Genomic DNA, 12,004 nt, shown 5'->3' on the forward strand with positions numbered 1-12,004 from the left:
ATTCTTCACAAAAGAAATATAAACTATAAAGAAAAACTAAACGGAATTGTTAGAGATGAAAAATACAATGGATGAGATAAAGAAAAATCTGGAGTCCTTAAACAACAGTGCTGATAACATGGAGGATAGAATTAGCAATCTGGAGGATAGGAACACAGAAATGCTTCAGATGGAGGAGGAGAGAGAGCTTAGACTAAAAAGAAATGAAGAAATATCTGACTCAAAGGAAATACAACATAAGGATTATAGGTATTCCAGAGGGAGAAGAGAGGGAAAAAGGAGCAGAGAGCTTGTTCAAAGAAATAATAGCTGAGAACTTCCCAAACCTAGAGATGGAGTTGGAATTACATGTAACAGAAGCCAACAGGACTCCTAATTACATCAATGTAAAAAGACCTTCTCCAAGGCATATATTAGTAGCTGGAAAAAGTCAACGAGAATGAAAAAATATTAATGGCAGCAAGGCAGAAGAGAATAACCTATAAAAGAAGCCCTATCAGGCTTTCAGCAGATTTTTCAGCAGAAACCTTACAGGCTAGGAGAGAGTGGAATGACATATTCAAAATTTTGAAAGACAAATCTTTCAGCCAAGAATACTATATCTAGCGAAAATATCTTTCAGGTATGATGGAGAAATAAAAACTATCCCAGATAAACAAAAGCTGAGGGAGTTCATTGTCACAAGACCTCCCCTACAAGATTTGATCAAGAAAGCCCTCACCTGAAAAAAAAGAAAGAAAGGGTTTACAAAGCCTTGAGCAAGCAGATAAGTAGGCAGACAAAATCAGAAATTACAACTGTCTATCAGAACAGATTAGCAAACACTTAATTATAACTCTAAAGATAAAGGAAAATAAAACATCAAAAATAAATATTATCACTTCATTTTAACCACAAATTTACAACACATAACGGAAGAAGTTGTGATAACAACAACCTAGAAGGGGAAGAGGAGAGAGATGAAACCTGCATAGATTAAGAGAACAAGAGACTATCAGGGAACGGACTATCTCATGTACAAGATCATTTATACAAACCACACGGTAACCACTAAACAAAAAATCAGAACAAAGACACAATGATAAATAAAGAGAAAACTGAGAAAACCATCATAGAGATTCACCAAACTGAATTAGCAGTCCAAAATACACGAGGCAAGAAACAAGGGAAATACATAACAACTGAAAAACAGATAAAATGGCAGCATTTAGCCCTCATATATCAATAATCACTCTAAATGTAAATGGATTGAATTCCCCAATCAAAAGACACAGATGGCTGAATGGATTAAAAAACAAGACCCAACAATTTGCTACCTCCAGGAAACACATCTCAGCTCTAAAGACAAACACAGGTTCAGAGTGAAGGGATGGAAGACGATACTCCAAGCTAATGGCAAACAAAAGAAAGCAGGTGTTGCCGTACTTATATCAGACAAAGTAGACTTCAAGATAAAAAAGGTAATGAGAGACAAAGAGGGGCAATATATAATGATAAAAGGGACACTCCACCAGGAAGACATAACACTTATAAATATATATGCACCCAACACAGTAGCACCAAAGTACATAAAGCAACTATTAACAAACCTAAAAGGAGATATCTACAACAACACAATAATAGTAGGGGACCTTAACACTCCACTTACATCAGTGGATAGATCATCCAGGCAGAAAGTAAATAAGGAAATAGTGGACCTAAATGAAAAACTAGACCAGATGGACTTAATAGACATATACAGAGCACTCCATCCAAAAAGAACAGATTACACATTCTTCTCAAGCACACATGGAACATTCTCAAGGATAGGCCATACGTTGGAAAATAAGGCACACTTCTATAAATTTAAGAAGATTGAAATCATAACAAGCATCTTTTCTGACCATAATGCTATGAAACTAAAAATCAACTACAAGAAAAAAGCTGGGAAAGTGACAAAGATGTGGAGACTAAACAACATGCTACTGGACAACCAATGGATCATTGAAGAAATTAAAGGAGAAATCAAAGAATATTGGGCGACAAATGAAAATGAAAATACACCATACTAACTCATATGGGATGCAGAAAAAGCGGTCCTGAGAGGGAAATTCTTGGGTATACAGGCCCACTTTAACAAACAAGAAAAATTCCAAATAAGCAATCTTAAACTACACCTGACAGAATTAGAAAAAGAAGAACGAACAAAGCCAAAAAGTCAGCAGGAGGGAAATAATAAAAATTAGAGAAGAAATAAACAAAATTGAAACAAAAAAAAAACAGTAAAAAGCATCAATGAAACAAAAAGCTGGGTCTTTGAAAAGATAACAAAATTGACAAACCCTTAGCCAGACTCACCAAGAAAAAAAGAGAGAAGGCTGAAATAAACAAAATTAGAAATGAAAGAGGAGAAATCACAATGGATACCACAGAAATACAAAGGATTATAAGAGAATACTATGAAAAACTATATTCCAGCAAATCTAGAAGAAATGGATACATTTTTAGACTCATACAACCTCCCAAAACTGAATCAAGAAGAAATAGAGAACCTGAATAGACCAATCACAAGTAAAGAGATTGAAACAGTAATCAAAAACCTCCCAAAAGGGGCCGGCCCGGTGGCGCAAGCGGTTAAGTGCGCGCGCTCCGCTGCGGCGGCCCGGGGTTCGCTGGTTCGGATCCCGGGCGCGCACCGACGCACTGCTTGGTAAGCCATGCTGTGGCGGCGTCCCATATAAAGTGGAGGAAGATGGGCACCGATGTTAGCCCAGGGCCGTCTTCCTTAGCAAAAAAAAGAGGAGGATTGGCGGATGTTAGCTCAGGGCTGATCTCCTCACAAAAAAAAAAACAAAAAAAAAAAAAAAAAAAAAAAAAAAAAAAAACCTCCCAAAAAATAAAAGTCCAGGACCACATGGCTTCTCTGGAGAATTTTACCAAACATTCAAAGACGATTTAATACCTATCCTTCTCAAACTATTCCAAAAAATAGAGGAAGATGGAACACTTCCTAACACATTCTATGAGGCCGACATCACCTTGATACCAAAGCCAGACAAGGACAATACAAAGAAGGAAAATTACAGGCCAATATTGCTTATGAACATAGATGCAAAAATCCTCAACAAAATATTGGCAAACAGAATACAGCAATACATTAGAAAGATCATACACCACTATCAAGTGGGATTTATACCAGGGACAAAGGGATGGTTCAACACCCACAAATCAATCATGTGATACACCACATTAAGAAAATGAGGAATAAAACCACACGATCATCTCAATAGATGCAGAGAAAGCATTTGACAAGATCCAACATCCATTTATGATAAAAACTCTCAACAAAATGGGGATAGAAGGAAAGTACCTCAACATGATAAAGGCCATATATGACAAACCCACAGCCTACATCATACTCAATGGGGAAACACAAAGCCATCCCTCTGAGAACAGGAACAAGGCAAGGGTGCCCACTCTCACCACTGTTATTGAACATAGTGTTGGAAGTTCTGGCCAGAGCAAGTAGGCAAGAAAAAGGAATAAAAGGAATCCAAATAGGCAATGAAGAAGTGAAACTCACGCTATTTTGCAGATGACATGATTTTATACACAGAAAACCCTAAAGAATCCATCAGAAAACTATTAGAAACAATCAACAACTACAGCAAAGTTGCAGGGTACAAAATCAACTTAGAAAAATCAGTTGCATTTCTATACTGTAATGATGAACTAACAGAAAGAGAACTCAAGAATACGATCCCATTTACAATCACAACAAAAAGAACAAAATATCTGGGAATAAATTTAACCAAGGAGATGAACAACCTATACAATGAAAACTATAAGATATTATTGGTTCGGGAAACAAAAGAAAAAATAAACAAGTGGAGTTTCATCAGACTAAAGAGCTTCTGCAAGGCAAACAAAACCAGGATCAAAATGAAAAGACAACCCACCAGCTGGGAGAAAATATTTGCAAGCCATATCTCCAACAAGGGGTTAATCTCCATAATATATAAAGAACTCACACATCTGAACAACAAAAAAACAAATAACCCAATCAAAAAATGGGCAGAGGATATGAACAGACATTTTTCCAAGGAAGATATACAGATGGTCAATAGGCATATGAAAATATGTTCGACATCACTAATCATCAGGGAAATGCAAATCAAAACTATACTAAGATATCACCTTACACCTGTGAGAATGGCTATAATCACCAAGACAAAAAATAACAAATGTTAGAGAGGATGTGGAGAAAAGGGAACCCTCATTCACTGCTGGTGGGAATGCAAACTAGTGCAGCCTCTATGGAAAACAGTATGGAGATACCTCAAAAAATTAAAAATAGAAATACCTTATGATTCAGCTATCCCACTTCTGGGTATTTATCCAAAGAACTTGAAATCAACAATCCGAAGAGACTTAGGCACCTCTATGTTCATTGCAGCATTATTCACTATAGCCAAGACGTGGAAGCAACCCAAGTTTCCATCAACAGATGATTGGATAAAGAAGATGTGGGGGGCTGTCCCAGTGGCACAGCAGTTAAGTGCGTGCACTCCGCTTCAGCGGCCTCGGGTTCACAGGTTCGGATCCCGGGCATGCACTGACGTACTGCCTGTCAAGCTATGCTGTGGTGGCGTCCCACGTAAAGTAGAGGAAGATGGGCACAGATGTTAGCCCAGGGCCAATCTTCCTCAGCAAACCAAGGAGGATTGGCATCGGATGTTAGCTCAGGGCTGATGTTCCTCACAAAAAAAAAACAAAAACAGAAGATGTGTCATATATATACAACAGAATACTACTCAGCCATAAAAAAGACAAAATTGTCCCATTTGCAACAACATGGATGGACCTGGAGGGTATTATGTTAAGTGAAATAAGCCAGACAGAGAAAGACAAACACTGTATGACCTCTCTCATATGTGGAATATAAACTAACACATGGACAGAGAGAACAGTTTGGTTGTTACCAGGGGGAAGGGAGTTGGGGGGTGGGCACAAGGGGTGGAGGGGTGCATTTATATGGCGACTGACAAATAATAATGTACAACTGGAATCTCACAATGTTATAAACTATTATGACATCAATAAAAAAATTTTTAAAAAACAATGCCATTAAAGAAAAATATTTTAAGCACTTTAATATACTTATTTGTTATAAAGTATTTATTGGTATGTACATTATAAATCATTCTTATGTCTTAAAAGAGATTCCCTAAGGTCTTTATTAGGCAACAAATTATTGACATTATTTGACTTACTATTTTTACTGGAAAGCAATGCAAGTAGCATTTCTTTAAAATGTCATAATGCATAACTTTTAATGCATTTGATTTATTCTAATACTCAATAACTAATTTCTCTAAAGAAAAAAAATCTATACAAATTAACGTTATTACTCCTATGGCTATAACCTATATCAGGCACATTTTAACAAAATATTATTACTCAAAATTGTTCTTGCTAAAGTGTAGGTGGATGATAAAGCAAAATATCCTTGCAACATTCTGATCTCTTCTTAAACGATGCCTTAGATGAGATGAAGTGTCAAGGAATAGAATTGTTGGTAGGCTACTATTGGAACTCATTGCATTTAGAAATTCACGAAAACACAAAGAGAAGAAATTTCTAATTCAGTGGGTGTGAGAGGAGAAGTGGGGAAGGAATCTAAAGGCAGGGATGTAAAAACAAAACAATTCTTATGACAGACACACCTGAGAAGCAATGCAGAATGTAATTTTGGACTTAGACTTCCTATGTCTGCAACTCAGTTCCACTACTGATCAGTTCTGCGAACTTGAGCAAGTTAACCTGCGTAAGCCTCAGTTTATTCCTCTGTAAAATGGGTTTCATGCAGTATCTGTCTTGTAGGATTGTTATGAAGATTAAATGAGTTAATGCAGGTAGAACCTCTAGCTCAGTTCCTTGTTTATAGACAGAACCTAATAAATATTAGCTTTATTATTTATTATCGTTATTATTCAAAAAACAGAAAGCTTACACAGGGCCCCCAAATGAATAAAAAGTCTTAGCTTCCAGAATTAAACTCCAATTCCTTGGAGTTATTATATGATACATAACTTCAGAATAAGACCCCAAGCAAAACGTTTCTGTACACAGGTGAATTTAGTTGTCATTCCAGTCTTTGGCCATAAATTTCAGAGACCTAGTTCCCCACTGGGGGAAAACGAGCTTGGAAGAAACATGGAGTGGTTATTACACAATGAATACAGTAGTCCCCCCTTATTCACGGGGGATACGTTCCAAAATCCCCAGTGGATGCCTGAAACCGCGGATAGTACCGAACCCTATATACATTGTTTCTTCCTATACATACATATATGAGGTATGACAGCAAAATTAGCACAAATTTCTTTTTCATTTTTCACAATTTCACGAACAGAAGATTCATTCTTACCGTAGATCTTAGCAACCTCAGCAAACGATTTTTTTTCTTTCCTCCTTAGGTCGAGAACTTGCAACTTTTCACTTCAAGGAAGCGCTTTACGGCTTCTCTTCGGCATATCTGAATTGCCAGCATCACTACTCTCGCGCTTCAGGTCTATTACTAAGGAAAATAAGAGTTACTGAACACAAGCACCGTGATACCGGTCTCTCATAATGAGACAGCCACTAGTGACTAACACACTCTATACCTGGGTACGCTGGACGAAAGAATAATTCACATCCGGGGCAGGACAGCTGGATGGCGCAAGATTTCATCATGCTACTCAGAAGGGCGAGCAATTTAAAACTTTGTTGTTTGTTAGTGCCATCCAGTGGATTCTGACTCCTAGCGACCCTGTGCACAGCAGAGCGGAACTCGGCGCTATCTTTTTGCGCCATCCTCTCGCTTTCCGGCGCTGTCTCAGACAATGCTCCGCTCTATTCATAGGGTTTTCATGGCCAATTTTCTCAGAAGTGGGTGGCCAGGTCCTTCATCCTAGTCTATCTTAGGCTAGAAGCTCCTCTGAAACCTGTCCACCATGGGTGACCCTGCTGGTATTTGAAATCTCGTTGGCACAGCTCTCAGCATCACAGCCACACGCAGCCGCCACAGTCTGACAACCGACAGATGATGTGGTTCCTTGACCAGGAAACAAACCCAGCAGCATGTATTGTTTATTCCTGGAGTTTTCCATTTCGTATTTTCAGACCGCGGTTAACCAAAGGTAAACCACGGAAAGTGAAACCATGGATAAGGGGGGACTACTGTACTGAGGAAGAACCACCTAAGTAAGAACAGTGGAGACAAAATAGCCTAAAATGAATTATATATATGATAACTAAAGTTGCCAGTGAACCAATAGGAAAGTGCAAGACGCCTTAGCTCTAGCATAACTCTGACAGTAGGTGGAACAGACCTCTTAACGTGTCTAGGTTTCAGTCTTCTCACTTGGCTAATGAGATTTTGGATTTCATCAGATGATCATTCAAGTTCACTCCAGGTTAAAAAGTCCTGAGGTTACACTTCCAAAATAATTGTGACCATTCATTTAGTTTCAATTTAACCAAGACTGTATCAGAAAGCAACAGTGGAAGGCTTATCATGAATAGTGAGAGACCGTATAACCACAGTAGCACGAATTTTTAACTTGCTTTTCAAGTTATCTATTTAATATTTTGAATAGATAATAGGTTCATATAATTCAAACAACAAAAGGTATACTATAAAAAGCCTTCCTTCACCCATCCAGTTCCAACTCTGCCTCCAACACACAAGTGTGCACACACACCAGCAACCATGATTTCACCTTCTTATTTTCCTTCCAAATACTGTATACATGCAAGCCAACACAAACATATCTTTTTTTCCTCCTTTTCTATTTACTGAAAATATATAATGCTCTCTCTTCTGCCCCTTGCTTTTCCCACTTAACAATATATCTTAGGGATCCTTCCAAGTCAGTAATAAGGATTTTCCTATCCACACATCTATGGGCAGCCAATTTTCGACAAGGGAGCCAAGAACATACAATGGAGAAAGGAAAGTCTCTTCAATAAATGGTCTTGGGAAAACTGGACAGCCACATGCAAAAGAATAAAAGTAGACCATTATTTTACACCATACACAAAAATTAACTCAAAATGGACTAAAGACTTTAATGTAAGACCTGAAACCATAAAACTCCTAGAAGAAAACACAGACAGTATGGTCTTTGACATCAGTCATAGCAGTATCTTTTTCAATACTGTGTCTCACCAGGCAAGGGAAACAAAAGAAAAAATAACCAAATGGGACTACATCAAACTAAAAAGCTTCTGCACAACAAAGGAAACCATCAGCAAAATGAAATGACAACATAACAATCAGAAGATGTTTGCAAACCACGTATCTGATAAAGGATTAATATCCAAAATATATAAAGAACTCATACATCTCAACAACAAAGAAACAAACAACCCAATTAAAAAATGGGCAAAAGACCTGAACAGACATTTTTCCAAAGAAGATATACCGATGTCCAACAGACACATGAAAAGATGTTCAACATCACTAATTATTAGGGAAATGCAAATCAAAACTACAATGATGTATCACCTCACACCTGTCAGAATGGCTATAATTAATAAGACGAGAAATAAAAAATGTTGGAGAGGATGTGGAGAAAAGGGAACTCTCATACACTGCTGGTGAGAATATAAACTGATGCAGCCCCAGTATGGAAAACAGTATGGAAATGCCTCAAAAAATTAAGACTAGAACTACCGGGGCTGGCCCGGTGGCGTAGTGGTTAAGTTTGAGTGCTTCGCTTTGGCAGCCCAGGGGTTCGCAGGTTTGAACTCAGGCACAGATCGAGGTACCACTCATCAAGCCATACTGTGGCAGCATCCCACATACAAAAATAGAGGAAGATGGGCACAGATGTTAGCTCAGGGCCAATCTTCCTCACAAAAAAAGAGAAAGAAAGAATGGAACTACCATATGATCCAGCTATTCCACTGCTGGGTACTTATCCAAAGAACATGAAAAGATGAATGTGTCAAGATACATGCACCCCTACTACTTAATGAAGGAAATCATACGATATTTGACCTTCTCCCTCTGACTTATTTCACTTTGCATAATACCCTCAATGTCCATCCATGTTGTCACAAATGCCTGGATTTCATCGTTTCTTATGGCTGAGTAGTATTCCATTGTGTATATATATCACATCTTCTTTATCCATTCGTCCCTTGATGGGCACTTAGGTTGTTTCCAAGTCTTGGCTATTGTGAATAAGGCTGCAGTGAACGCAGGGGTGCATATATCTTTACGCATTGGTGTTTTCAAGTTCTTTGGATAAATACCTAGCAGTGGAATAGCTGGATCATATGGTAGTTCTATCCTTGATTTTTTGAGGACTCTCCATACTGTTTTCCATAGTGGCTGAACCAGTTTGCACTCCCACCAGCAGTGTATGAGAGTTCCCTTCTCTCCACAACTTCTCCAACACATGTTGTTTCCTGTCTTGTTAATTATAGCCTTATGTTCATTGCAGCGTTATTCACAATAGCCAAGACTTGGAAACAACCTAAGTACCCATCAAGGGATGAATGGGTAAAAGAAGATATGGTATATATATACAATGGAAATACTCAGCTATTAAAAAAAAAAGCTGAATCTTGCAATTTGCTACAACATGGATGGACCTTAAGGATATCATGCTAAGTGAAGTCAAACTGAGAAAGCCAAATACCGTATGATCTCACTCATAAATAGAAAATGAAAACAACAGCAACAAACAAACACATAGAGACAGAGATAGCTTGATCGTTACCACAGGGGAAGGGGGGAGGGAGGAAGATGAAAGGGGTGACAGGGCATATGTGTATGGTGATGGATGGTAATTAGTCTTCGGGTGGTGAACATGATGTAGTCTACACAGAAATTAAAATATAATGATGTATACCTGAAGTTTATATAATGTTAAAAACCAATGTTAGCTCAATAAAAAATTAAAATTAAAAAAATCAAAAAAGAAATATATCCTTGCAAATTGCATTTTGTTTTTTTGTGTGTGTGTGTGCATGCATTCTTTTATTTACATAAATGATATTGTGCTGTATGCCTCATTCAATTTGTTACCTTTTCCCTTAAGCACTGTTTTAAAACCTATCTTCGTCACTTTGCAAACATGGAACCCATTGCTTCTAATTGTTGCGATAAACTCAAAGGTGTGCATTCACTTGATTTTACATCTCCTCTCTTCCTGTGATGGGCACCCAGATGATCCTCAAGCCTCCTGCCACCACAAGTCGGTCTGCAATTAACATCCTTGTACTTGGCTCCTTAGGAACATGTGTGAGAATTCATCTGGTGGAATTACTAGATCATAGGATATGTATCTATTAAATCTGACTGGAATGACTGACCAGCCTACACTCCTACTGGAAGTATATAAGGATTTCTGTTCCCCAAACTCCACTGATTATCCAGTTTTCTAATTGTTGTCAGTCCAACAGGTGCCACCAACATATCATTGTCATTTTAAGTCTGATTTTGATTTCTCTTCAAATACTAGTTAGCTTTTGGGATCTCCTCATCAGTATTCTGCCTGTTTATATCCTTTGCTCACTTTTCTAATGGAGTTGCTCTATTTTTATTTTTATTTTTCAAGAATTTCTTGATTAATCATGATATTAATCCTTGGCTTTAGACATTGCAAATACCTTCTCTAATTCTGTCATTATCTATCCATTTTAGTCATGATGACTTCTGTTGGATGGAAATCCTTATTTTTGACATAATCAAATTTCTCAGAATTTTAGTTTAGGGTCTTGCTTTTGAAGTTTTATTTTAAAAATCTTTCCCCATTAACCTTCTGATCACCAATTTTGATTCATGTTGGGGGGAGCAGGGCGGTCCCACACATCCAAGCAATTATCTGACACCAGCTGGGTATCCTACAATTCAACTGAATTCTAACGCTACCTACCTGGAGATTAAGGGTTCAGTGCCACAAGACTGCCCCTCTCCCCCTTCAGACACCAGTCACAAGTCCAGGTTGTCACCTACGCTTCTGATTAACCAGATATAGACTGAAAGTTCCAATGACCCCTTCCTTGGGTTCAATTAATTTGCTAGATTGGCTCACAGAACTCAGAGGAACATTTTATTTACTAGATTACTGAAGTGTTATGAAAAGATATAACTCAGGAACAGCCAGATGGAAGAGATGTGTAGCGCAAGGTATGCGGAAAGGGCACAGAGCTTCCATGTTCTCCCTGAGCGCACCACTGTCCCCAAATCGCCACATGTTCGCCAACCTGGAAGCTCTCCGAACCTCATCCTTTTGGGTTTTTATGGAGGCTTCATTACATGATTGGTTACCTGGAGGCTTCATAGCATGATTGATTAAACCTTCGGCCATTGGTGATTGAATTCAATCTCCAGCCCCTCTGCCCGACCTGGTGGTAGGGGGCAAGACTGAAAGTTCTACCCTCTAATCACATGATTGCTTCCACTGGCAACCAGCCCCCATCTATAGGTGACCTAGGTGCTTTCCAAAAGTCACCTCATTGACATAACAAAAGACACTTTTATCACTCTCAACACTTACAAAATTCCAATGGTTTTAGAAGTTATGTGCCAGAAATGGGGATGAAGGCTAAATATATATTTATTATAAACCACAATATCACACCTACTCTAGGTAACAAAGATATTCTTCTACACTTTCTCCTACTAACTTGAGATTTTTCTTTGAGATTTAAGTATTTAATTAAATCTATTTAGAGTTCACCTTTATTTGAAATACCCAAGAAGAATCTAGTTGCATTTTTCTCCAAGTTTTTCTGATACCACCTTAACTAGATGTGTAGTTGTGATGGTTAACTTTATGTGTCAACTTGGGTGGGCATGCCTAGATATGTGGTTAAAAATTATTCCAGACATTTCTGTGAGGGTGTTTTTGGATAACATTGACATTTAAATTGGTAGATTTGAGTAAAGCAGATTGCTCTCCATAGTGTGGGTGGGTCTCATCTAATCAGTTGAAGGCTTGAATGGAACAAAAGTTGGACTTCC

The sequence above is a fragment of the Diceros bicornis genome, chromosome 37 (genome assembly GCF_020826845.1).
Source record: "Diceros bicornis minor isolate mBicDic1 chromosome 37, mDicBic1.mat.cur, whole genome shotgun sequence".
Taxonomy (NCBI): domain Eukaryota; kingdom Metazoa; phylum Chordata; class Mammalia; order Perissodactyla; family Rhinocerotidae; genus Diceros; species Diceros bicornis.